Below are 27,248 nucleotides of genomic sequence, written 5' to 3' on the forward strand. Positions count from 1 at the left end.
ATAGTTGGTTCTATCTCAACATCATTATCTAGTTCTTTGTTATTAGGTTGAGTGTCTTCATGAACCTCATCATTATCTTTTTCATTATCAGAAGGTGAGTGTTCACTACCAGGTTGAGTTTCAGCATCAGAGATAGAAATTTCATTATCATTATTAGGAGGTTTTTCTATTTCAGGTTCACTAGTAGCACCCAAAGTTCTATCATTTTTCTTCTTCTTTTTGTTTTCAGAAGGACTAGGTGCATTAGTGTTAATTCTTTGAGATTCTTGTTCAATTCTCCTTGGGTGTCCCTCGGGATAAAGTGGTTCCTGAGTCATTTTACCACCTCTACTTGCTACCCTAACAGCAATGTCACTTATATTGTTGTTCATTTCATCAAGCAACTCTCTTTGAGATTTAACAACTTGTTCTAACTGAGTTTGAACCATAGAGGCATGCTTTCGTACACCTCTAACATCATTTGAGATTCTAAATAGCAAGTCACTTAAGCGAGCAATCATATCAGAGTTGTATTTCAATTGTTTCATAACATTTGCATTGAAGTGATCTTGCTTTCTAGTGTAATTATCAAACTCATAAAGGCATTGACTAGGATGTTTATTATGAGGTCATCACTATCATTGAATTTCATTAAAGAATTTAGCTCTACCACCTTAGGTGGTGGTGGTGCTTCAAGCCCATGTATTTCTTCAATAGGTGGTAAATTTTTAACATCATATGCTTTAATACCTTTTTCCTTCATAGATTTCTTTGCCTCTTGCATATCTTCGGGACTGAGATATAAGATACCCCTATTCTTCGGAGTGGGTTTAAGCGGTGTTTCAGGAGGAGTCCAATCATCATAATTTTTCAATATGTTATTCATTAATTCCTCAGCTTGCTCAATAGTTCGTTCCCTGAAAACACAACCAGCACAACTACCTAGGAAATCCCTAGAAGCATCGGTTAGTCCATTATAGAAGATATCAAGTATTTCATTTTTCTTAAGAGGATGAGCAGGCAAAGCATTAAGCAATTGGAGAACCCTCCCCCAAGCTTGTGGGAGACTCACTTCTTCAATTTGCACAAAGTTAAATATTTCCTGCAAGGCAGGTTGTTTCTTATGGGCAGGGAAATATTTTTCAGAGAAGTAATAAATCATATCCTGGGGACTACGCACACAACCAGGAGCAAGAGTATTGTATCAAGCTTTTGCATCACCCTTTAATGAGGATGGAAATAATTTGAGGATATAGTAATAGTGAATCTTCTCATCATGAGCAAAAAGGGTGGTGTCGGTGTCAAAACCGGCGGATCTCGGGTAGGGGGTCCCGAACTGTGCGTCTAGGCGGATGGTAACAGGAGACAAGGGACACGATGTTTTTACCTAGGTTCGGGACCTCTCGATGGAGGTAAAACCCTACTCCTGCTTGATTAATATTGATGGTATGGGTAGTACAAGAGTTGATCTACCACGAGATCAGAGAGGCTAAACCCTAGAAGCTAGCCTATGGTATGATTGTTGTTCGTCCTTCGGACTAAAACTCTCCGGTTTATATAGACACCGGAGAGGGCTAGGGTTACACAGAGTCGGTTACAATGGGAGGAGATCTTCATATCATATCGCCAAGCTTGCCTTCCACGCCAAGGAAAGTCCTATCCGGACACGGGACGAAGTCTTCAATCTTGTATCTTCATAGTCTGAGAGTCCGGCCAAAGGTCATAGTCCGGCCATCCGGACACCCCCTAATCCATGACTCCCTCAGTAGCCCCCGAACCAGGCTTCAATGACGGTAAGTCCGGCGCGCAAATTTGTCTTCGGCATTGCAAGACGGGTTCTTCTCCAAATTCCATGTTCCTGTCGAATAGTGTCCGACTTCTAGTGTGTACTGCTCTCCTCAGCTTCCGTGCCCAATAATGACCATCTTCCACGTGTCAAACGAATGCGAAAAGCCAGGTTTTTTTTCATTTACCCCCCCCCCCCCGGCCGCGTAAATGAGCCGCCCATAAAAGAGATGGGGATTTAGATCCAATTCACACCACCTTCCCTCCGCGAGCATTCATCAGAGCGCTTTCGACAGAGATCCATTCCACCATGGCCGGTCGAGGCAGCTCCTCCTCTCGCCTCTCCAGCCCTCGGCCCGGAGATTGGGAGCGGTATTCCGTCCTGCATAGCGAGCTAGTAGTGCTTCAATCCAAGGGGCTACTCCCCCCCAGCATATATGGTCCCAGTTCGAGCCGGGATTGCCACCTATAGCGGCGGAGAGCAGGCGGAGAGCGTCCCCAATCCCTCCGAAGGAGATAGGGTATGCCTAGTCCCTTATTTAATAAGAGGACTCGGATTTCCAATTCATCCGTTTCTCCGAGGGCTACTGGAGTTTTACGGCCTCCAGCTACACAACCTCACGCCTGCCTCCGTACTGCATATTGCGGGCTTCGTGGCCCTCTGCGAGCTATTTTTGGGCATCGAGGCCCATTTCGCACTGTGGAAGAGGTTGTTCGCCCTTGTGCCCCGCTCTCGGGAGGGGTCAATTTATCAAGTGGGCGGAGCCGAACTGTGGTGCATCGCCGGGACCGGATATCTATCCGGAACCCCAAAGAAGGCGTCCGAGGACTGGCCTTCGGAATGGTTTTATATGGATGACGTCCCCCTGCCGGACCCTATACGGATTGGCCTCCCCGAGTTCAATAACGTTCCGTTGAAGAAACGTGTGAGCTGGCACCCACGGGACCCTCAGAGGGAAACTGACAGGGACGTCCTTTACCTGATGAGCCGGATACGGTTGCTAGCTCATTCCGGGCTGACCATGATCGAGGTCATGGCCATATGCATTACGCGGGGAGTGCAGCCATTTCAGTACAGAGTCCACCCCATGTGGGATTTCAACAGGGAGGACGACGCCACCCGGTGCAGTTGCAAGGGGCTGGATTCGGCTGCCACTCTAACGAAGATCTTATCCGCTTTGTACACGGGAGAAGAAGAGGAATTTCCCCGTGTCAACCCACGGGGCGGATTCTCCATGTACAGTCCTCCAAGCTGGGTGAGCGAACATTTTCACTTGCCTACCTGTTTTCAAATTCCCACAATTGAGTACTTAGTCTAGCGATTTTAACGCAGGAGCTGCGCCAGACCGTGAAGGAGATAAACAGCCCTCCTCCACAACCCGAGGACCCGGAACGGTCCCTCGATCAGGACTCCCAAGAGGATCTGGACTTATGTGTGGAGCTAATTGATGGGGTGTTTCATCAATTGAGTAAGGACAATACCTTAGTGGCCATTACGGCCGACTATCCCGGACTACTTCCGGCCTCAAAGGTAACCGAGACCGAAGTCCTAGCACTTTCAAGAGGATCCATCCATGCCTTATTTTGATTGCCGTAAACCAATAGTGTTTCGTTTTGCAGGGGAAATCCTTGAGGCGGAGGGTCGAGCCCGCGGTGGGTAGCCAACAAGGGCCGTTGAAGCCAGGCGGGCTAAAGAGAAGTGCAGACCGGATCGAGATTCTAGCACAACGGTAGGGCGTACAATTTTAACGCCTAGGGTTTATGCCATCAAGTCACACTAACGATCATGCTCTCCTCAAGAAGAAGAGCGCCTGCCGGACTATGTCCACCGGCCAGGCTTCAAGGCCGGGTCCGGAAGCGGAGGCGAACACGGGGCATGCACCGGACGTTCCTCCGACAGAGGACGCGGATGGGCTGTCTGCCACAAATTCAGAGGTGGAGAGTGCCATGAACCACAGGCGTCGCCGGACTATTCTTCGTGACGCATGTTTTTCCCAAGAGGCGTTGGACGCCTTTAATACGGGAGATGCGTACCTCCGTGCCGCTCAAAATGGTCTAGCCAGAGCCACAGAGCAGTATGTGAAAGACATACGGGTGAGTAAATCTGATGGTTATATATGTCAGTAGCCCCCGAGACTTGAAACAGTTAAAATAACGGATTTAAGGATCATATGATATGAAGGATCTTACAAAAAAGAATACGCAACTGTCCCAGGAGCTGGAAGAATGCAAGGCCCAACTTGAGGCCGCACTGGCCGCTTCAGAGAGCACCAAGGGGCTTCCTCAGGTAATATATGCTTCGAAAGGTAATTCTGTTGGGACGTGCGGCATGTGTGCAATTCTGACAATAATAGTGCAGATGGGGCCGGATTGAATCCGGACAAGCAACAACTCCTGTGCCAGCTAAAGGCCGGCGAGAGCGTGCTGACGAGGGTGAGGCAAGAGAAGAACAAGCTTCAAGACGCCAACACCCAGCTAGGCGAGGAACTGAAGGATGTTCGTGCTCAGCTGTCTGATTCCATAAAGGAGAATCGGAGACTGGCGCGGCATTTTTAGTAAGTGCTTAAGCGAATCTTCAAAAAAGAGTTCGGCAGGGAAGTCGATTAACAGAGCTATGTCTGCAGATATGCTGACAGGTCGGCCTGCGGAGGAAATGCCCTGTTCTGTGGGGGATCTTCTCCCCGAGCTATTGCAACTGCACGAACGAGTTCGGCAGGCGATGCAAGGCGTCGTCCAGGCTTTGTGGCCATCCCTCTCCCTGCCCGAAGGCCTTGAAGAGCTTGTAGAGAAGCTGAAGGGAGTGCGGCAGCGCTTCCGTTTATGGAAGATATCGGCCTGCCGTCAAGGCGCCAGGGAGGCCTGGGCCATGGTGAAGACGCGGTACACAAAGGCTGACCCAAACCACATGGCCGAAGTCGCCCCTTTGGGGCACGACTGGAAGGAGATCCCTGTCTGTTCAGTGTATGGCCAGGTAGAGCTGGCCGCCAAGTATTCCCAACAGGACTGTAAATTAGACAGCCTGTTGGATGGTATTGAAGAAGAATATACCCAGTCAAATTGACTATGTATTTAAAATGACATGTAAAATGCCTTCTAGCCGGATTGTAGATCGTTTGTCATTGCGGACCTTTTCGCTTCAACCTCTGGACCCGATAGTCCGGAGTGTGTCCGAATACCCTCTCGGTTATGTAAGAACCGGGGCATGCATGGAGACCAGGCGTAGGGGTCATAAGTGCTTTAGCAGACAAGTGCCCAACTAGTTATGTTATATTACATGGTTAGTAAGAAACATCTTCCAGGGATAATAGTTCCGTTAGGGGTTCCTTTCCCTGGGAGGCATGCCCTAAAGTGCATGTCTGGACTGCTTAGAAAAGCAGAAAAGCATCTGGGGGCAGATAAATAAACAAGTGAAAAGTCATCTTTTAGTTCACCGACCGAATATTCCCTTAAGAACGCTTCACCCAGTCTGAGGTACACATCCGGCTGACCCGACAGTAACAATCGCAGAGGTGCTCCCTTTACCACCTAGCCGAACAAACAGGAACGTAGGGGTAAGCACAGGAGCGAGGCAACCCAGCTTGGCCAAAACTTAAGTCATATCGATGCATATAATGGTGCATAAAAGGTTCATGCGGAAGTGTCACACATGTTTTGGGCATGAAGCCCTTGTATATAAGCTTCTGATAAAGAAGCCCCCAGGTATAATGAGCGCGGGTGGCGCGTCAATTATGTGCGAATAATCGCGCAGGCAAGCCCCTAAAGGCTTGGGAGAAAGAAGGGAGGGAGGAGGAGAAAAATACCAGGCAACTAAATTTTAAAAAAAGGAAGGTGATAGAGGAAGGAGATGAACACAGAGTCCGGTGCTAGGCATAGAATCTTCGTAGGCGTGCTGCGTTCCATGGGTTCGGCTCGAGTCGGTTGTCCCATGCATTTCGCAGACGGTACGCTCCACCAGTCAGGACTTGGTCAATTATGAAGGGACCCTCCCGTTTGGGCTTGAGTTTGTCCTTTTTCTTGTTCGGCAGGCGTAGAACTAGTTCACCAACATTGTAAGTTTTGGCCCGTACTTCTCTGCTTTGATATCTTCGAGCTTGCTTTTGATAGAATGCGGAACGGGCCTTTGCCACGTCACGCTCCTCTTACAATATGTCCAAGTTGTCCTGCCGATCGAGCTCGACTTCTCTTTCTTCGTACATGCGCACACGAGGTGTGTCATGAATTATGTCGTAGGGCAGGACTGCCTCTGCGCCTTATACCATAAAAAATGGTGTGAATCCGGTAGTGCGATTCGGCGTGGTCCGCAGCCCCCAGAGTATGGAGTCAAGCTCCTCTACCCAGTGCGTGTTGGATTCCTTGAGGGATCGCACTAATCTGGGTTTGATGCCGCTCATGATTAGACCTTTGGCTCGCTCCACTTGACCGTTAGTTTGTGGGTGATAGACTGAAGCGTAATCGAGCTTAATGCCCATGTTTTTGCACCAGAGTTTAACTTCATCGGCCGTAAAGTTTGTGCCGTTGTCAGTAATGATGCTGTGGGGGACGCCGTAACGGTGTACAACCCCGGATATGAAGTCTATCACCGGTCCGGATTCGGCCGTCTTAACAGGCTTGGCCTCTATCCATTTGGTAAATTTATCCACCATGACCAGTAGATATTTGTGCTTGTGGGTTCCTCCTTTAAGGGGTCCAACCATGTCAAGCCCCCAGACCGCAAAAGGCCAGGTGATGGGTATGGTTTGTAGGGCGGTAGGCGGCATGTGGCTTTGATTAGCGAATAATTGGCAACCGACGCATCGCTGGACTAAGTCCTGAGCGTCTGCCCGGGCCGTCGGCCAATAAAATCCGGTACGGAAGGCCTTGCTCACAAGGGCTCGGGCTGCGGCGTGGTGCCCGCCGAGTCCGGCGTGAATTTCCGCCAGAAGGTTCCGCCCTTCCTCTTCGGAGATACACCTTTGAAGGACTCCGGTGGTGCTTTTCTTATAAAGCTCTCCTTCGTGGACTTTATAGGCTTTAGATCGCCGCACTATGTAGCGTGCCTCATTTTGGTCCTCTGGGAGTTCCTGCCTAGTTAAGTAGGCTAAGAATAGTTCTGTCCATGGGGCAATTACTGCCATTATTACGTGGGCTGAGGGTGTGACTTCATTGACGGAGTCTTCTATTGTGTCAGGGTGTTCGGGGTCAGGTGATGCGGCCTGGTTCGGATTGTTAATTCCGGATTCCCCTTCCCATTGTACGGATGGCTTGAATAGCCTTTCCGGGAAGATGTTGGGGCGGACTGCATTGCGCTTTGCGCCGATGCGTGCCAGGACGTCTGCTGCCTGATTATTTTCCAGGGCTATATGGTGGAATTCCAGACTATCGAACCGAGCTAACATATTTAGGACGGTGTTGCGATAAGCTGCCATTTTCGGATCTTTGGCGTCAAAGTCTCCGTTTATTTGGGATATCGCGAGGTTCGAATTCCCACGCACCTCTAGGCGTTGAATGCCCATGAAGACTGCCATCCGGAGGCCATGTAGAAGGGCCTCGTATTCGGCTGCATTGTTGGAGTCCGTATACATTATCTGGAGTACATATTGGACTGTATCTCCTGTTGGGGACGTCAGGACGACGCCAGCCCCCAGACCCGCCAGCATTTTGGAGCCGTCAAAGTGCATGGTCCAGTTGGAATATGTGCCATACTCTTTAGGGAGTTCGGCTTCAGTCCATTCAGCGACAAAGTCGGCCAAGGCTTGCGACTTGATGGCTCGCCGTGGCTTATATGTTATGTCGAACGGGAGGAGCTCAATGGCCCATTTGGCAATCCGGCCCGTTGCGTCGCGGTTGTTTATGATATCGTTAAGAGGTACTTCGGAGGCTACTGTTATCGAACACTCTTGAAAGTAGTGTCGTAGCTTCCGGGATGCCATGAACACTGCGTATGCTATTTTTTGGTAATGCGGGTACCTGGACTTGCATGGAGTGAGGACAGTGGACACGTAGTACACTGGTTTCTGGACAGGGAATTTGTGTCCGTCCGTTTCTCGTTCGACGACGAGGACTGCGCTTACAACTTGGTGAGTTGCCGCGATGTATAACAACATTGGTTCGCCGATGTTCGGCGCGGCCAGGACAGGGTTTGTTGCCAGTATGGCTTTTATTTCTTCGAGTCCGGCCGTGGCGGCATCCGTCCACTCGAAGTGTTCGGTGCGCCGGAGGAGGCGGTAAAGGGGTAATGCCTTTTCCCCCAAGCGGGAGATGAAGCGGCTTAGAGCCGCCACGCATCCAGTCAATTTTTGTATTTGCTTGAGATCTTTTGGAATATCCAATTGTGACAGAGCTCGGATCTTGGCTGGGTTTGCTTCAATTCCTCTACCGGATACAATGAAGCCCAAGAGCTTTCCGGCTGGTACGCCGAAAACGCATTTTTCCGGGTTAAGCCTAATGTCATATGTTCGGAGGTTATCGAACGTGAGCCTCAAGTCGTCTATTAGAGTTTCGACGTGTTTGGTTTTGACGACCACGTCATCCACGTACGCTTCAACCGTTTTGCCGATCTGGTTGGCCAGACATGTCTGAATCATGCGCTGATATGTTGCGCCGGCGTTTTTGAGCCCGAAGGGCATTGTGTTGAAGCAGAATGGGCCGTATGGGGTGATGAATGCCGTTGCGGCTTGGTCTGACTCTGCCATCTTGATTTGGTGGTAGCCAGAGTATGCATCGAGGAAACACAATGAATCGTGTCCTGCAGTGGCGTCGATGATTTGATCAATGCGGGGGAGGGGGAAGGGATCCTTTGGGCAGGCCTTATTTAGGTCTTTGAAATCGACGCATAGGCGCCAGGATTTGTCCTTCTTTGGTACCATTACCAGGTTTGCTAGCCAGTCCGGATGTTTTATATCTCTGATGAATCCGGCTTCCAGTAGTTTGGCTAGCTCCTCTCCCATGGCTTGTCTCTTAGGTTCGGAGAAACGCCGAAGAGTCTGCTTAACGGGCTTGAATCCTTTTAGGATGTTCAGGCTGTGCTCGGCCAGCCTGCGTGGGATTCCTGGCATGTCTGAAGGGTGCCAGGCAAAAATGTCCCAATTTTCTCGTAGGAATTCTCTGAGTGCGGCGTCTACATCAGGGCTTAGTTGTGCCCCGATGGAGGCCGTTTTTGTAGTGTCCGTTGGATGGACTTGGAACTTGACTATTTCGTCTGCCGGCTTGAAGGAGGTGGACTTGGATCTTTTGTCGAGTATCACGTCATCCCTATCCACCGTGGAGCGCAACACAGTTAGTTCCTTGGCCGCCAGGGCTTCAGATAATGCCTCGAGGGCCAGTGCGGCTGTCTTGTTTTCGGTGCGGAGCACTGTGTCCGGATCACTAGCAAGAGTGATGATTCCGTTGGGTCCGGGCATTTTGAGCTTCATGTACCCGTAATGGGGTATAGCTTGAAAAATTGTGAATGCTTCTCGCCCTAACAGAGCGTGGTATCCGCTGCTGAACGGGGCCACTTGAAATGTGACCTCCTCGGATCTGTAATTATCCGGCGTGCCGAACACCACATCCAGTGTGATTTTCCCTGAACAGCATGCTTCCCGGCTGGGGATTATTCCTCTAAAGGTTGTGTTGCTTCGCTCAATGCGGCTCCAGTCTATTTCCATTTTTCGCAGGGTTTCCTCATAGATGAGGTTCAGTCTGCTGCCACCGTCCATGAGTACCTTTGTAAGCCGGAAGCCGTCCACTATCGGACTGAGGACCAGTGCGGCTGGTGCTCGGGCTGTCCGGAATTTAGGTTCGTCACTGGCATTAAAGGTAATAGCCGTGTCGCTCCATGGGTTTATTGTCGCTACTTGGTAGACTTCGGTAAGGCTGCGGAGCGTTCGTTTCCTCGCATTGTTTGATGCGAAGGTCTCGAAGACTGTTGACACCGTGCTGGTGTTTCTGGGGTGGTGCTCTGCGGATTCTGGAGTTAGAAGCTCCTCGCCACTTCTGGCCACCTGCCGGAGTATCCAACATGCTCTAAGGCTATGAGTTGGTGTGACTTCCTCTGTACTATGAATTTTACAGGGTCCATTGAGCCATCCCTCCAGTACGGTTCCATACCCTATAGAGGGTTTTTGTTTTTTGCTGTGTGGCCCAGGTGCCTGGCGATAATGCGCCCTTTTGTTTCGGACTGGGATTGAATTCAGGGTCGGATTGTCCCAGAATTTTGTTTCGGTTTTTCGAACGCTTTCTGTCGCACAGTACTTTCGTACTATGGATGTCAAGTCGGCGAAGCGTGTAATTTCGCGGCGACTTATGGCGTTGAGGATTCCGATGTCCGTGCAGTTGTTACAGAAGAATGAAATTGCATCCCTCTCGCGGCAGTCTTTATCCTGTTCATAACCAGGAGGAATCTGGCCCAGTAATGGTGTACTGTTTCCCCGGGCTCTTGCCGAATTTGGGATAGATCCCTTATATTTGGGTGGGCGGGTGGATTTAAATCCGGAACCTCGCCCGATCTAAGACTCAGGGGCCAAGAAATTTCCGAACTCGGAAGCTTGTTTTCTTGGACGTTATTCAATGAATCAGGCCTGCTACCTGACTTTAGGTTCAGGGCTTGGGCGACGTCCTCCCCTCCGCGGATGTCCGGCTTGGAGGGATCAGGAATCCGGACATATCTGGTCCTTAGGATGGGCGAAGATTCGCCGCATTGTTCCTCCACCACTTCAACATGGTGGGTGACCTGGGGAGAGTCAATCTCTCTCTGATCGGGTTTAAGCCCAATCTGGCCGTAATCTGTAGCGACTCCCAGGGCGGTGATGCGATCCAAGAGCTCGTTTAAGGAAGAGAGCTCCATCGGATCTAACTGCTCGGCGAGTTCCGAGCTGATGTGGAGATCGCTTTCGATGACCCGAGAGGTCGTCGTCGGCGCGGCGGCCGAACAGGCGGTCATCAAAAAACCGCCTAGCCAGAGAGTTTGGCCGACAGCGAAGGCTCCTTTAGCAACAGCGCCGTCTTTAAAGATGGGGTGCGGCATCCTTCCTGACGGTGACGACACAGAGGAACTCTCAATGAAAGCACCAATGTCGGTGTCAAAACCGGCGGATCTCAGGTAGGGGGTCCCGAACTGTGCGTCTAGGCGGATGGTAACAGGAGACAAGGGACACGATGTTTTTACCCAGGTTCGGCCCCTCTCGATGGAGGTAAAACCCTACTCCTACTTGATTAATATTGATGCTATGGGTAGTACAAGAGTTGATCTACCACGAGATCAGAGAGGCTAAACCCTAGAAGCTAGCCTATGGTATGATTGTTGTTAGTCCTTCAGACTAAAACTCTCCGGTTTATATAGACACCGGAGAGGGCTAGGGTTACACAGAGTCGGTTACAATGGGAGGAGATCTTCATATCATATCGCCAAGCTTGCCTTCCACGCCAAGGAAAGTCCTATCTGGACACGGGACGAAGTCTTCAATCTTGTATCTTCATAGTCCGGGAGTCCGGCCAAAGGTCATAGTCTGGCAATCCGGACACCCCCTAATCCAGAACTCCCTCAGGTGGCTATGTCATTCAACTTAGTAATATGTGCCACAACAGTTTCAGTTTCATAACCATGGAAAGGATCATATTCAACCATAGTAATTAACCCTGGGTCGATAGAGAATTCATAATCCTTATCATCAATAAAGATAGGTGAAGTGGCAAACTTAGGAACATTTCATTTTAGCATTCAAAGGTCTTTCTTTATACTTGCATAATAATTTTTCTAGATCATCTCTATCCTTACAAGCAAGAATATCTCTAGTTGCCTCCTCACTGACAGCATAACCTTCCGGTACCTTTGGCAATTCATATCTAGGAGGGCTAGTTCTAGTAGGTGTTTCAAGATTTTCAGTTTCAAGCTCATCATCAGTTTCAACAATATCATGTTGTCTTACTCTAGCAATTTTTTCATTAAAAAATTCACCTAGTGGCACATCATCATCAAGCAAGGTACTAGGATCATCATGAGTAACATTCATAGCAGAAGTAGCATCATCAATAACTTGCGACATATTAGAATTAATAGCATGTGGTGGTGTTGCAAGTTTACTTATAACAGAAGGTGAATCTAAATCGGAGCTGGATGGAAGTTCCTTACCTCCCCTCGTCTTAGGGGGAAATATCTTAGTCTTAGCATCCTTCGGATTCTTCATACTGATAATATGATAATAATCCCAAGTGAATCAACACATATAGCTATTATCCCCGGCAATGGCGCTAGAAAAAGGTCTTGATAACCCACAAGTATATGGGATCACAACAATTTTTGAGGGTAGAGTATTCAACCCAAATTTATAGATTCGACACCAGGGGAGCCAAAGAATATTTGCAAGTATTAGCAGCTAAGTTGTGAATTCAACCACACCTGGAGATTAATTCTCTTTTATTTTATAAAAAACCCTCACAAAGTTTTGTTCCATTCCGAGAACTTTTATTTCTGCATAAAAACAACACCATGGTAGTTCTGCTGAAAACAGCGTCAATCCGGGTTAGTTTCATTCAAATCATGCAAATTAGAGTCCAAAACAAGAGGAAAAGCGTTAGGAAAAGTAGGTACAATGGAGACGTATTAGATTCCTCCTTCACCACTCCCCATAATGACTCTGTCGTGCAACACCTCAAGTGTGAACCATCGAGGGTGATTCCTCCAAGTTCACCTTGGCAGTTACATCAAGTGGATTCCATCGAGGGTGATTCCTCGGATTCTCCCTTGGTGTTTTGGACACACGGTTACTTTGACTTCACCACATGACCATGTTAAAGATGGGTTGGCCTCGAGGGGTACCCGCGAGAGTTACTGAAGTCGGGTTGACCTAGAGGGTACCAGCGAGATAACTACAAGGCATGGCCAGGCAGGCAGACCGCTCTGGAGTGGGCTGGGCCTAGCCATTGTCGTAAGTCCTCGAGACAGGGCGACAGGAGAACTAATTGTCACCGCGCGCTCCCAAGACACTAACAAGATTGGGTATTTGATCTGAGTTGGTCGTTGACCTATACACGCTAACCGCCTCGCGGGATGATTTATGGGCACTCGATGGCGTACGTTTCTTCCGAAAGCTCACTGATGTCAGCGATTTAGCGGTGCACGCCCGCCTGCGTAAGCACCTACTTTGTATAAAGAGGAGTGCGAAGTGTGATGGGCCCAAGATCCCTGCGCTCTTAGGATGTAGACCGGTGTGCTGGCCTGGCATTTCTGCAGTTTAGTCCAAAGATATAGCCCCATCCCTTTGATACTGATGCATACTTAGTTTAGACCTGATGTAAGTCTTGCGAGTACTTTGGATGAGTATTCATGATTGCTTTGCTACCCCTTTTCCCCTTTACCCGATTGTTACGATCAGATGCCGGATCATAGGTACCACCGCCGATGACTACTACTACCCCGACGGAGCTTACTACTACGTGGAGACCGCCGACAACCAGGAGTAGATAGGAGGCATCCCAGGCACGAGGCCTTGCTTTTTAGATTGTTGTTTCTTTTATGCTAGACTTTCTAAGGCAGACTTGATCACTTTATGTCTGTACTCACATATTGTTTTTTTAGAGTTTACTATAGAGCAACAAACCCACAATCCTTTTTATTCCAATTTTTTTGCCCGGGCCTATTTAAATCCGCTCCCACCGGGAGTCGAACCCAGGACATGGGGTGCTACTAAGATTGCTACGATCACTAGGCTACAGGCCCGTCCGCATATTTTATGTCTATACTCACATATTGTGGCTTCCGCTGACTCGTTTATATTCGAGCTTATGAATTTGAGCCCTCGAGGCCCCTGGCTTGTAATATAAACCATGTATGACTTTAGTTTGTGTTTAGAGTTGTGTTGTGATATCGTCCCGTGAGTCCCTGATCTTGATCGTGTGCACTTGCATGTATGATTAGTGCACGATTAAATCGGGGGCGTCACAATCTTACCTCCTTTAGTGATGACAAATGATGCACTGCATATGTGTCACTTGTCGTAATCTGGGAGTTTTGGTCGGATTTCTTTCCACATATGGTAGCTGTCGGATTTCGGGTTCCGCAAACCCTTGAGAGGTTCGGACTCTGGGGTGCGTGCGGAGATATCAACCTACCCAGCCAGCCTACTCGTGATCCAAATAGCCTAGCGTGCCGAGCTCAAAGGGACAGAGAGACACAACAGTGTATCCTGGTTCGGGCCACCTTGTGGTGTAATACCCTACTCCACCCTTTTGGTGGATTGCCTCAAGGGGCTGAGGATGAACTAATACAGTGGATGAACAGCTTCAGGAGGTGAGGTGTTCTTGAGCTCGAGAGAGCTGATGAAGTGGTCGGGTTAGAATGGATCTGATCCCCCTCTATGGTGGTGACTAAGTCCTATTTATACTGGCCTTGGTCCTGTTCCCAAATATTGGCGGGAAGGGATCCCACAACGACCAGATTTGAAGGGGGACAAGAAGTACACCCTATCCTGACTAAAGTGGTCTTCGCCTGCAAAAGCCTCTGGTCGTGATGCTGCGGTGGGCTCGGTGATGACCTCCGTCCTACCGTCCTGGCGGTCTTGGTCTCGTTGCACCAGAATGGAAACCTTTGGCTGCTTCCTCGGGACTCTGCGCCTGCCGGTTGCCTCCTTTGCACCAAAGAGGAAACTGATACTCTGCACCCATTGGTGCCCGCCTGGCCTCGGTCGTCATGGCTCACGTCAGCTGAGCCTCGTGAGGTGCACCTTGCATAGAAGTCTCCGCTCCTCGGGAGCCAGCCTAAGGAGGCCGATCCCCTTGGAGGTCTCGCCGTCGCCCGTCTCACCAGGCTTCGACCCTCGCGAGGGTCTTGAGTTGTTGATGCTGAAGCTGGGCCGTACCAGGCCGTCGATGGAGCCATGCAGTGGGCCGCAAGCAGGCAAGTCTGGGTACCCTCGTATCCTGAACGCTGATAGTAGCCCCGGGGCCCAAGGCGCGCTCGGACTTGGCTTCTAGGCAAAGCCAAGGGGCAAGTGTGGAGCACCGTGGGCCCAAACCGCTTGCGACCTTGAACGACATATGGCGATTGATGGGACGTGGGCGTCCCCACTTCTGTATGCTGCCTCGGCAACCGTTCGACTTGACGGGTCGATGCTACATGCAGAAGATCATCATTACGTGAGGTCGTGGAGGCCGGCGGTTGGCCTCCCTCCGGCTATAAATGAGGGGAGGGGCAGATCCCCCTCCGCTCATCTCTTCCTCTATCTTCTCGCTGCTCGTCCCCTTCTCCTTCTCCATCTTGCTGCTGCTCCCATGGCGCCGATCAGGAGGTTTTCTGCGGCGGAAAAGGGAAGGCCCCTCAGGAGGGGCCTGATCCACTTCCGCCCAAGAAGCGGTTCTGCCATCCCTGCGACGCCAGTGCGAGGCAGGAGGTGACCAGGCCTTGGCAATCAAAGCCTCCGCCCGGCTTCCCCCTTCCCTTGTATGCCCGGGCGCAGGACGGCGACGCACGCCGCCGAGAAACCCCAGGTGGCGAAGGATGAGCGGTTGCCACCCTTCCTGCCGGGCGGCGGACCCACGCCGAGGGCAGCTCGCGTGAGTTTGTGGTGTCGGCAGCGATGCCACCTGCCTCGCGGATCTGGCTCCCGAGGTTCTTCACTGGCGAGCTCCCGCCGAGGGGGCCGCTTGAGCTGTGGTTACCGCATGTGGGGCGCTGAAGCCTAGCCACCGGGGCTGAGGTCGAGGTGGTGTCCCCTGGTGATGTCTTCATGACTCGTGGATGGGGCGAGGTCTCCCAAGCCTGTCGCGCAGAGGGGGCCCTCGCGATCCACTTCGAGTACGACGAGGCATCCACCCTGTTCTTCAAGGTCTTCGACGAGGAGGGTCCGCGGCTGGAGTGCTGCCCCAGAGGGAGCAGCCCGCAGGACGCGGTCGTGGGCGCTGGTCCTGCTTTTGTCCCCATCGGCGCCTCCTCCAGCAGCAGTGACGGCTCTTGGGAATGGAGCGATTCTCCTAAGCCCAGCGAAACTCCGGAGTCCAGCGATGACATCTACGTGCCGCCAAGCTCCCGCCGCGGCTGGAGCGCAGTAGAAGCTGCCGATCGGCGTCATCGGTGATGCGCGCTGTCCTGGTTGAAGCCTTCCTTCTTTTGTTTCCCTGCACGGAATTAGGAATAGCCCCACGGGGGCATGTAAGGATCAAAATGCTTTAATTCCAGTGTTGTTCTTTTTTGTTTTCATTATGAAATCGCGCATCCCCAATCTGGCATGGTTCCCCCCTTTCCTCCCCTTAGGTAGCATGTCGCTCTACGCCCTTGGGACCCAATCCCCAGGCAGGCTGCGGCCATCGCTAGTATGCCAGGTCGTGATTCCGTGGTCAAGGCTAGGAGGTGAGCGGCCTGAGGTCCGGTAAGAGCTCATGAGGCGCGATGCTCACGAGGTCCCCCTTGGCGTGCAAGCAGCTGCCCAAGAAATGGAAAGGGGAGTGAAACTACCGGAGTGGGACTGCGAGAGTCAAGTGGGCAAGTTGCAAGACTTATGCCGTCATGTGAGCAACCTATCCTTGAGCAAACCCGTAGCGATTCCTCCGGATGGTGCCCATTCGTGCCTTCATGGTAGCGTCACAAGGCAGGGCCCGCGATGCCCATTCCCTTTCCTCGCTTCCCTAGGTGCTCTATGTCCTCGAGTCCCGTCCCTCGAGCAGGCTCAGCCGCCGGTGGTATGCCAGGTCGTGATGCCGTGGTCAAGGCCAGGGGGTGAGGGATGGAGAGCCAGTAGGAGCTCCTGAGGCGTGATGCTCAAGAGCCCCCCTTTAATGTTCAAGCGACTCGCGGGGCAAGGTGGTGACTGCAGGGGGTCATCCGTAACTAGGCCTCAGGTGAACCTGCTGAAGGAAATATACCCTAGAGGCAATAATAAAATTTTTATTTATATTTCCTTATATCATGATAAATTTTATTATTCATGCTAGAATTGTATTAACCGGAAACTTAGTACATGTGTGAATACATAGACAAACAGAGTGTCACTAGTATGCCTCTACTTGACTAGCTCGTTAATCAAAGATGGTTAAGTTTCCTAGCCATGGACAAAGAATTATCATTTGATAAACGAGATCACATCATTAGAGAATTATGTGATTGACTTGACCCATCTGTTAGCTTTGCACTATGATCGTTCAGTTTCATTGCTACCGCTCTCTTCATGACTTATACATGTTCCTCGGACTATGAGATTATGCAACTCCCGAATACCGGAGGAACACCTTGTGTGCTATCAAACGTCACAATGTAAATGGGTGATTACAAAGATGCTCTACAGGTGTCTCCAAAGGTGTTTGTTTGATTGGCATAGATCGAGATTAGGATTTGTCACTCCGTGTATCGGAGAGGTATCTCTGGGCCCTCTCGGTAATGCACATCACTATAATCCTTGCAAGCAATGTGACTAATGAGTTAGTTGCGGGAAGATGCATTATAGAACGAGTAAAGAGACTTGCTGGCAACGGGATTGAACTAGGTATGATGATACCGACGATCGAATCTCAGGCAAGTAACATACCGATGACAAAGGGAACAACGTATGTTGTTATGCGGTTTGACTGATAAAGATCTTCATAGAATATGTACGAACCAATAGGAGCATCCAGGTTCCGCTATTGGTTATCGATCGGAGATGAGTCTCGGTCATGTCTACATAGTTCTCGAACCCATAGGGTCCGCACGCTTAATGTTCGGTGACGTTCGTTATTATGAGTTTATGTGTTTTGATGTACCTAAGGTAGTTAGGAGTCTCGGATATGATCACGGGCATGACGAGGAGTCTCAAGATGGTCGAGACATAAAGATCGATATATTGGATGACTATGTTTGGACATCAGAATGGTTCTGAGTAAGTTCGGGCATTTACCAAAGTACCGGGGGGTTACTAGAACCCCCCGGGGAGTTTATGGGCTTTATTGGGCATTAGTGGGAGAGAGGAGGCGGCGGCCAGGTGGAGGGCGCGCCCCCAAGCCCAATCCGAATTGGGTGGGGGGCCGGCCCCCCTTTCCTTCTCCCTCTCTCCTCCTTCCTTCCTCTCCTACTCCAACTAGGGAAAAGGGGGAATCCTACTCCCGGTGGGAGTAGGACTCCCCCCAGGGCGCGCCATAGAGAGGGTCGGCCCTCCCCTCCTCCACTCCTTTATATACGGAGGGGGGCACCCCATAGACATACAAGTTGATTTTTTAGCCATGTGCGGTGCCCCCCTCCACCATATTCCACCTCGGTCATATCATCGTAGTGCTTAGGCGAAGCCCTGCACCGGTAACTTCATCATCACCGTCATCACACCATCGTGCTAATGGAACTCTCCCTCGACCTCAGCTAGATCTAGAGTTCATGGGACATCACCAAGCTGAACATGTGCAGATCGCGGAGGTGCCGTACCTTCCGTGCTAGGATCGGTCGGATCATGAAGATGTACGACTACATCAACCGCGTTGTCTTAACGCTTCCGCTTACGGTCTACGAGGGTACATAGACAACACTCTCCCCTCTCGTTGCTATGCATCACCTAGATGGATCTTTCGTGTGTGTAGGATTTTTTTTTTGAAATTACTGCGTTCCTCAACAGTGGCATCCGAGCCAGGTCTATGCGTAGATGTTATATGCACGAGTAGAACACAATGAGTTGTGGGCGATAATAGTCATACTGCTTACCGGCATGTCATACTTTGATTCGGCGGTATTGTTGGATGAAGCGGCTCAGACCGACATTACGCATACGCTTACGCAAGACTGGTTCTACCGACGTGCTTCGCACACAGGTGGCTAGTGAGTGTCTGTTTCTCCAACTTTAGTTGAATCGAGTGTGGCTACGCCCCGTCCTTGTTGAAGGTTAAAACAGCACACTTGATGCAAAATCATTGTGGTTTTTGATGCGTAGTTAAGCACGGTTCTTGCTAAGCCCGTAGCAGCCACGTAAAACTTGCACAACAAAGTAGAGGACGTCTAACTTGTTTTTGCAGCGCATGTTGTGATGTGATATGGTCAAGACATGATGCTATATTTTATTGTATGAGATGATCATGTTTTGTAACGGAGTTATCAGCAACTGGCAGGAGCCATATAGTTGTCGCTTTATTGTATGCAATGCAATCACTCTGTAACTGTTTTTACTTTATCACTAAGCGGTAGAGATAGTCGTAGAAACAATAGTTGGCGAGACGACAACGATGCTTTGATGGAGATCAAGGTGTCAAGCTGGTGATGATGGTGACCATGACGGTGCTTTGGAGATGGAGATCAAAGGCACAAGATGATGATGGCCATATCATATCACTTATATTGATTGCATGTGATGCTTATCCTTTATGCATCTTATTTTGCTTAGTTCGGAGGTAGCATTATAAGATGGTCTCTCACTAAATTTCAAGGTATAAGTGTTCTCCCTGAGTATGCACCGTTGCTACAGTTCGTCGTGCCGAGACACCACGTGATGATCGGGTGTGATAAGCTCTACGTTCACATACAACAGGTGCAAGCCAGTTTTGCACATGCAGAATACTCAGGTTAAACTTGACGGGCCTAGCATATGCAGATATGGCCTCGGAACACTGAGACCGAAAGGTCGAGCGTGAATCATATAGTAGATAGGATCAACATAGTGATGTTCACCATTGAAAACTACTCCATCTTACGTGATGATCAGACATGGTTTAGTTGATATAGATCACGTGATCACTTAGATGATTAGAGGGATGTCTATCTAAGTGGGAGTTCTTAAGTAATATGATTAATTGAACTTTAATTTATCATGAACTTAGTACCTGATAGTATTTTGCATGTCTATGTTGTTGTAGATAAATGGCCCGTGTTGTTGTTCCATTGAATTTTAATGCGTTCCTAGAGAAAGCTAAGTTGAAAGATGATGGTAGCAATTACATGGACTGGGTCCATAACTTGAGGATTATCCTCATTGCTACACAGAAGAATTACGTCCTGGAAGCACCGCAGGTGACAAACCCGCTGTAGGAGCAAAACCAGATGTTATGAACATCTGGTAGAGCAAAGCTGATGACTACAAGATTGTTCAGTGTGCCATGCTTTACAGCTTAGAACCAGGACTTCAACGATGTTTTGAATGTCATGGAGCATATGAGATGCTCCAAGAGTTGAAGTTAATATTTCAAGGAAATTCCCGGATTGAGAGATATGAAGTCTCCAATAAGTTATACAGCTGCAAAATGGAGGAGAATAGTTCTGTCTGTGAACTTATACTCAAAATGTCTGGGTACCACAACCACTTGACTCAACTAGGAGTTAATCTTCCTGATGATAGTGTCATTGATAGAGTTCTTCAATCACTGCCACCAAGCTACAAGAGCTTCTTGATGAACTATAATATGCAAGGGATGGACAAGACAATTCCTGAGCTCTTCGCAATGCTAAAGGCTGCGGAGGTAGAAATCAAGAAGGAGCATCAAGTGTTGATGGTCAACAAAACCACCAGTTTTAAGAAAAAGGGTAAAGGGAAGAAGGGGAACTTCAAGAAGAACAACTAGCAAGTTGCTGCTCAAGTGAAGAAGCCCAAGTCTGTACCTAAGCTTGAGACTGAGTGCTTCTACTGCAAAGGAACTGGTCACTAGAAGCAGAACTACCCCAAGTATTTGGCGGAGAAGAAGGATGGCAAAGTGAAAGGTATATTTAATATACATGTTATTGATGTGTACCTTACTAATGCTCGCAGTAGCACCTGGGTATTTGATACTGGTTCTGTTGCTAATATTCGCAACTCGAAACATTGGCTATGGATTAAGCGGAGATTGGCTAAGGACAAGGTGACGATGCGCGTGGGAAATGGTTCCAAAGTCAATGTGATCGCCGTCGGCACGATACCTCTATATCTACCTTCGAGATTAGTTTTAGACCTGAATAATTGTTATTTGGTGCCAGCGTTAAGCATGAACATATATCTGGATCTTGTTTGATGCGAGACGGTTATTCATTTTAATCAGAGAATAATGGTTGTTCTATTTATATGAATAATATCTTTTATGGTCATGCACCCTTGATGAGTGGTCTATTTTTACTAAATCTTGATAGTAGTGATACACATGTTCATAGTATTGAAGTCAAAAGATATAAGTTTAATAATCATAGTGCAACTTATTTGTGGCACTGCCGTTTAGGTCATATTGGTGTAAAGCGCATGAAGAAACTCCATGGTGATGGGCTTTTGGAATCACTTGATTATGAATCACTTGATGCTTGCGAACCATGCCTCATGGGCAAGATGACTAAGACTCCGTTCTCAGGAACAATGGAGCGAGCAGCAGCCTTGTTGGAAATAATACATACTGATGTATGCGGTCCGATGAGTGTTGACCCTCGCGGCGAGTATCGTTATTTTCTTACCTTCACAGATGATTTGAGCAGATATGGATATATCTACTTGATTAAACATAAGTCTGAAACATTTGAAAAGTTCAAAGAATTTCAGAGTGAAGTGGAAAATCATCGTAACAAGAAAATAAAGTTTCTGCGATCTGAACGTGGAGGATAATATTTGAGTTATGAGTTTGGTCTTCATTTGAAACAATGCGGAATAGTTTCGCAACTCACGCCACCCGGAACACCACAGCGTAATGGTGTGTCCGAACATCGTAATCATACTTTACTTGATATGGTGCGATCTATGATGTCTCTCACTAATTTACCGCTATCGTTTTGGGGTTATGCTTTAGAGACGGCGGCATTCATGTTAAATAGGGCACCATCTAAATCCGTTGAGACGACACCTTATGAATTATGGTTTGGCAAGAAACCCAAGTTGTCGTTTCTTAAAGTTTGGGGCTGCGATGCTTATGTGAAAAATCTTCAACTTGATAAGCTCGAACCCAAATCGGAGAAATGTGTCTTCATAGGATACCCAAAGGAGTCCGTTGGGTACACCTTCTATCACAGATCCGAAGGCAAGATATTCGTTGCTAAGAACGGATCCTTTCTAGAGAAGGAGTTTCTCTCGAAAGAAGTGAGTGGGAGGAAATTAGAATTTGACGAGGTAATTGTACCTACTCCCTTATTGGAAGATAGTTTATCACAGAAATTAGTTCCAATGATTCCTACACCAATAAGTGAGAAAGCTAATGATGATGATCATGAAACTTCTGAGCAAGTTACTACCGAACCTCGTAGGTCAACCATTGTAAGATCCACACCAGAGTGGTACGGTAATCCTATTCTGGACGTTATGTTACTAGACCACAACGAACCTACAAACTATGAGGAAGCGATGATGAGCCCAGATTCCGCGAATGGCTTGAGGCCATGAAATCTGAGATGGGATCCATGTATAAGAACAAAGTGTGGACTTTGGTTGACTTGCCCGATGATCGGCAAGCCATCGAGAATAAATGGATCTTCAAGAAGAAGACTGACGCTGACGGTAACGTTACTGTCTACAAATCTCGACTTGTTGTGAAAGGTTTTCGACAAGTTGAAGGAGTTGACTACGATGAGACTTTCTCACCCGTAGCGATGCTTAAGTCTGTCCAAATCATGTTAGTGATACGTCTCCAACGTATCTATAATTTTTGATTGTTCCATGCTATTATATTACCCGTTTTGGACGTTTATGGGCTTTCCTTTACACTTCTATATCATTTTTGGGACTAACCTACTAACTGGAGGCCCAACCCGAATTAATGTTCTTTTTGCCTATTTCAGTGTTTCGAAGAAAAGGAATATCAAACGGAGTCCAAACGGAATGAAACCTTCGGGAGCTATCTTTTTGGAACAAATGCAAACCAGGAGACTTGGAGTGGACGTCAAGCAACAAACAAGGCGGCCACGAGGGTGCCCGACGCGCCCTAAGGGAGTGGGCGCGCCCCCACCCTCGTGGCTCCACCGATGTACTTCTTTCGCCTATATATACTCCCGTACCCTGAAAACATCAGAGAGCACAACGAAAACCTAATTCCACTGCCGCAACCTTCTGTATCCGCGAGATCCCATCTTGGAGCCTTCGTCAACACTCCGCCGGAGGGGGAATCGACCATGGAGGGCCTCTACATCATCTACAAGGCCTCTCCGATGAGTTGTGAGTAGTTTACAACAGACCTTCAGGTCCATAGTTATTAGCTAGATGGCTTCTTCTCTCTCTTTGAATCTCAATACAAAGTTCTCCTCGATCTTCTTGGAGATCTATTCGATGTAACTCTTTTTGTGTTGTGTTTGTCGAGATCCGATGAATTGTGGGTTTATGATCAAGTTTATCCATGAGAAATATTTGAATCTCCTCTGAATTACTTTATGTGTGATTGGTTATCTTTGCAAGTCTCTTCGAATTATCAGTTTGGTTTGGCCTACTAGATTGATTTTTGTTGCAATGGGAGAAGTGCTTAGCTTTGGCTTCAATCTTGCAGTGTCCTTTCCCAGAGACAACAGGGGCAGCAAGGCACGTATTGTATTGTTGCCATTGAGGATAAAAAGATGGGGTTTATATCATACTGCTTGAGTTTATCCCTCTACATCATATCATCTTAATGCGTTACTTTGTTCTTATGAACTTTATACTCTAGATGCAGGCAGGAGTCAGTCGATGTGTGGAGTAATAGTAGTAGATGCAGAATCATTTCGATCTACTTGTTGCGGACGTGATGCCTATATACATGATCATGCCTAGATAATCTCATAACTATGCGATTTTCTATCAATTGCTCGACAGTAATTTGTTCACCCACCGTAATACTTACGCTATCTTGAGAGAAGCCACTAGTGAAACCTATGGCCCCCGGGTCTACATTTTATCATATAAGTTTTCCATCTACTTTTTTTTGCATCTTTACTTTCCAATCTATATCATAAAAATACCAAAAATATTTATCTTATCTTATTATCTCTATCAGATCTCACTTTCGCAAGTTTTCCGTGAAGGGATTGACAACCCCTTTATCGCATTGGTTGCGAGGTTCTTGTTTGTTTGTGTAGGTGCGTGGGACTTTTGAGGAGCCTCCTATTGGATTTATACCTTGGTTCTCAAAAACTGAGGGAAATACTTACACTACTTTACTGCATCACCCTTTCCTCTTCAAGGGAAAACCAACGCAGTGCTGAAGAGGTAGCAAGAAGGATTTCTGGCACCGTTGCCGGGGAGGTCTTCGCTCAAGTCAAGACATACCAAGTACCCATCACAAACTCATCTCCCTCGCATTACATTATTTGCCATTTGCCTCTCGTTTTCCTCTCCCCCACTTCATACTTGCCGTTTTATTTGCCCTCTCTTTCCCAATCTCCTCTCTCTTTCGCTTGGCTTTTTGTTTGCTTGTGTGTTGGATTGCTTGTCACGATGGCGCAAGATAATACCAAATTGTGTGACTTTTCCAATACCAATAATAATGATTTCCTTAGCACTCCGATTGCTCCTCTTAATGATGTTGAATCTTGTGAAATCAATGCTGCTTTGTTGAATCTTGTTATGAAAGATCAATTCTCCGGCCTTCCTAGTGAAGATGCCGCTACTCATCTAAACAACTTTGTTGATTTGTGTGATATGCAAAAGAAGAAAGATACGGATAATGATATTGTTAAATTGAAGTTATTTCCGTTTTCACTTAGAGATCATGCTAAAACTTGGTTTGCATCTTTACCTAAGAATAGTATTGGTTCATGGAATAAGTGCAAAGATGCTTTTATCTCTAAGTATTTTCCTCCTGCTAAGATCATCTCTCTTAGAAACGATATTATGAATTTTAAACAACTTGATCATGAGCATGTTTCCCAATCTTGGCAAAGAATGAAATTAATGATTCACAATTTCCCTACTCATGGTTTGAATTTATGGATGATCATACAATTTTTTATGTTGGATTGAATTTTGCTTCTAGAAATCTTTTAGATTCGGCCGCAGGAGGCAATTTTATGGAAATCACTTTAGGAGAAGCTACTAAACTCCTTGATAACATTATGGTTAATTATTCTCAATGGCACACCGAAAGATCTACTAGTATAAAAGTGCATGCTATAGAAGAAATTAATATTTTGAGCGGAAAGATGGATGAACTTATGAAATTGTTTGCTACTAAGAGTGCTACTATTGATCCCAATGATATGCCTTTGTCTACTTTGATTGAGAATAATAATTAATCTATGGATGTGAATTTTGTTGGTAGGAATAATTTTGGTAACAATGCTTATAGAGGAAACTTTAATCCTAGAACGTTTCATAATAATTCCTCTAATAATTATGGAAATTCCTACAAAAACTATTATGGAAAATTTAATAAGATGCCCTCTGATTTTGAGAATAGTGTTAAAGAATTTATGATCTCTCAAAAGAATTTCAATGCTTTGCTTGAAGAAAAATTACTTAAGGTTGATGATTTGGCTAGGAACATTGATAGACTTTCGCTTGATGTTGATTCTTTGAAACTTATATCTATTCCACCTAATCATGATATCAATGAGTCTCTCAAAGCCATGAGAATTTCCATTGATGAGTGCAAAGAAAGAACCGCTAGGTTGCGTGCTAAGAAAGATTGCTTTATAAAAGCGTGTTCTTCTAGTTTGCATGAAAATAATGATGAAGATCTAAAAGTTATTGATGTGTCCCCTATTAAATCTTTGTTTTAAAATATGAGTCTTGATAATTATGGGACTGGAGATGAGTCAATTTTAGTTAAAAGGCGTCCCAATAATTCGGAGTTTCTAGATCTTGATGCTAAATTTGGTAAAAGTGGAATTGGAGAGGTCAAAACTTTACATAGCATTGAACCCACTATTATGGATTTCAAGGAATTTAATTATGATAATTGTTCTTTAATAGACTGTATTTCCTTATTGAAATCCGTGTTGAATTCTCCTCATGCTTATAGTCAAAATAAAGCTTTTACCAAACATATCGTTGATGCCTTGATGCAATCTTATGAAGAAAAACTTAATTTGGAAGTTTCTATACCTAGAAAACTTTATGATGAGTGGGAACCTACTATAAATATTAAAATTAAAGATCATGAATGCTATGCTTTGTGTGATTTGGGTGCTAGTGTTTCCACGATTCCATAAACTTTATGTGATATTCTAGGTTTACATGATTTTGATGATTGCTTTTTAAACTTGCACCTTCCGGATTCCACCATTAAGAAACCTATGGTAAGGATCAATGATGTTCTTATTGTTGCAAATATGAATTATGTGCCCGTAGATTTTATCGTTCTTGATATAGATTGCAATCTTTCATGTCCTATTATTCTTGGCAGACCTTTCCTTAGAACGATTGGTGCAATTATTGATATGAAGGAAGGGAATATTAGATTCCAATTTCCATTAAGGAAATGCATGGAACACTTTCCAAGAAATAAAGTCAAATTACCTTATGAATCTATCATGCGAGCTACTTTTAAAAGCGAAAGATGGCAATACTTAGATCTACTCTCGCTTTTATGCCTAGCTAGGGGCGTTAAACGATAGCGCTTGTTGGGAGGCAACCCAATTTTATTTTAGGTACTTGCTTTTTGCTTCTGTTTAGTAATAAATATTTCATCTAGCCTCTTTTAAATGTGGTTTTATGTTTTAATTAGTGTTTGTGCCAAGTAGAACCTATAGGATAACCTATGGTGATAGTTATTTTGATTCTGCTGAAAAACAAAAAATTCTACAGGCACGAGAATAATTTTAATAAATCACATAAACGTGATTTTTCGTTGATTCTTTTTTATGTATATGAATAGACAAATTTTCCAGTACTTCCTATTTTGGTAGGATTTTTAGAGTTCTATAAGTATTCGAAAGTTACAGATTGCTACAGATTGTTCTGTTTTTGACAGATTCTGTTTTTCGAGTGTTGTTTGCTTATTTTGATGCATCTATGGCTAGTATCGGGGGGTATAATCTACAGAGAAGTTGGAATACAGTAGGTTTAACACCAATATAAATAAATAATGAGTTCATTACAGTACCTTATGTGGTGGTTTTTCTTTCTTGCACTAACGGAGCTTATGAGATTTCCTGTTGAGTTTTGTGTTGTGAAGTTTTCAAGTTTTGGGTAAAGATTTGATGGAGCATGGAATAAGGAGTAGCAAGAGCCCAAGCTTGGGGATGCTCATGGAACCCCAAGATATTCAAGGACAACCAAAAGCCTAAGCTTGGGGATGCCCCGGAAGGCATCCCTCTTTCGTCTTCGTTTATCGGTAACTTTACTTGGAGCTACATTTTTATTCACCACATGATATGTGTTTTGCTTGGAGCGGCTTGTATGATATTATTATTTGACTTTTAGTTTTCCACAATCATCCTTGATGTACACACCTTTTGAGAGAGACACTCTTGATTTAGAATTTATTAGAATACTCTATGTGCTTCACTTATATCCTTTGAGCTAGATAGTTTTGCTCTAGTGCTTTACTTATATCTTTTAGAGCACGGCGGTGGTTTAATTCTGTAGAAATTGTTGATCTCTAATGATTCACTTATATTATTTTGAGAGTCTTTTAGAACAGCATGGTATTTTCTATGGTTATAAAATTGGTCCTAGAATGATGAGCATCCAAGTTGGGTATAATAAAAACTATCATAGAAAGTGAATTGGATGCTATGA

This window comes from Triticum aestivum, chromosome 1B (genome assembly GCF_018294505.1).
Source record: "Triticum aestivum cultivar Chinese Spring chromosome 1B, IWGSC CS RefSeq v2.1, whole genome shotgun sequence".
NCBI lineage: Eukaryota > Viridiplantae > Streptophyta > Magnoliopsida > Poales > Poaceae > Triticum > Triticum aestivum.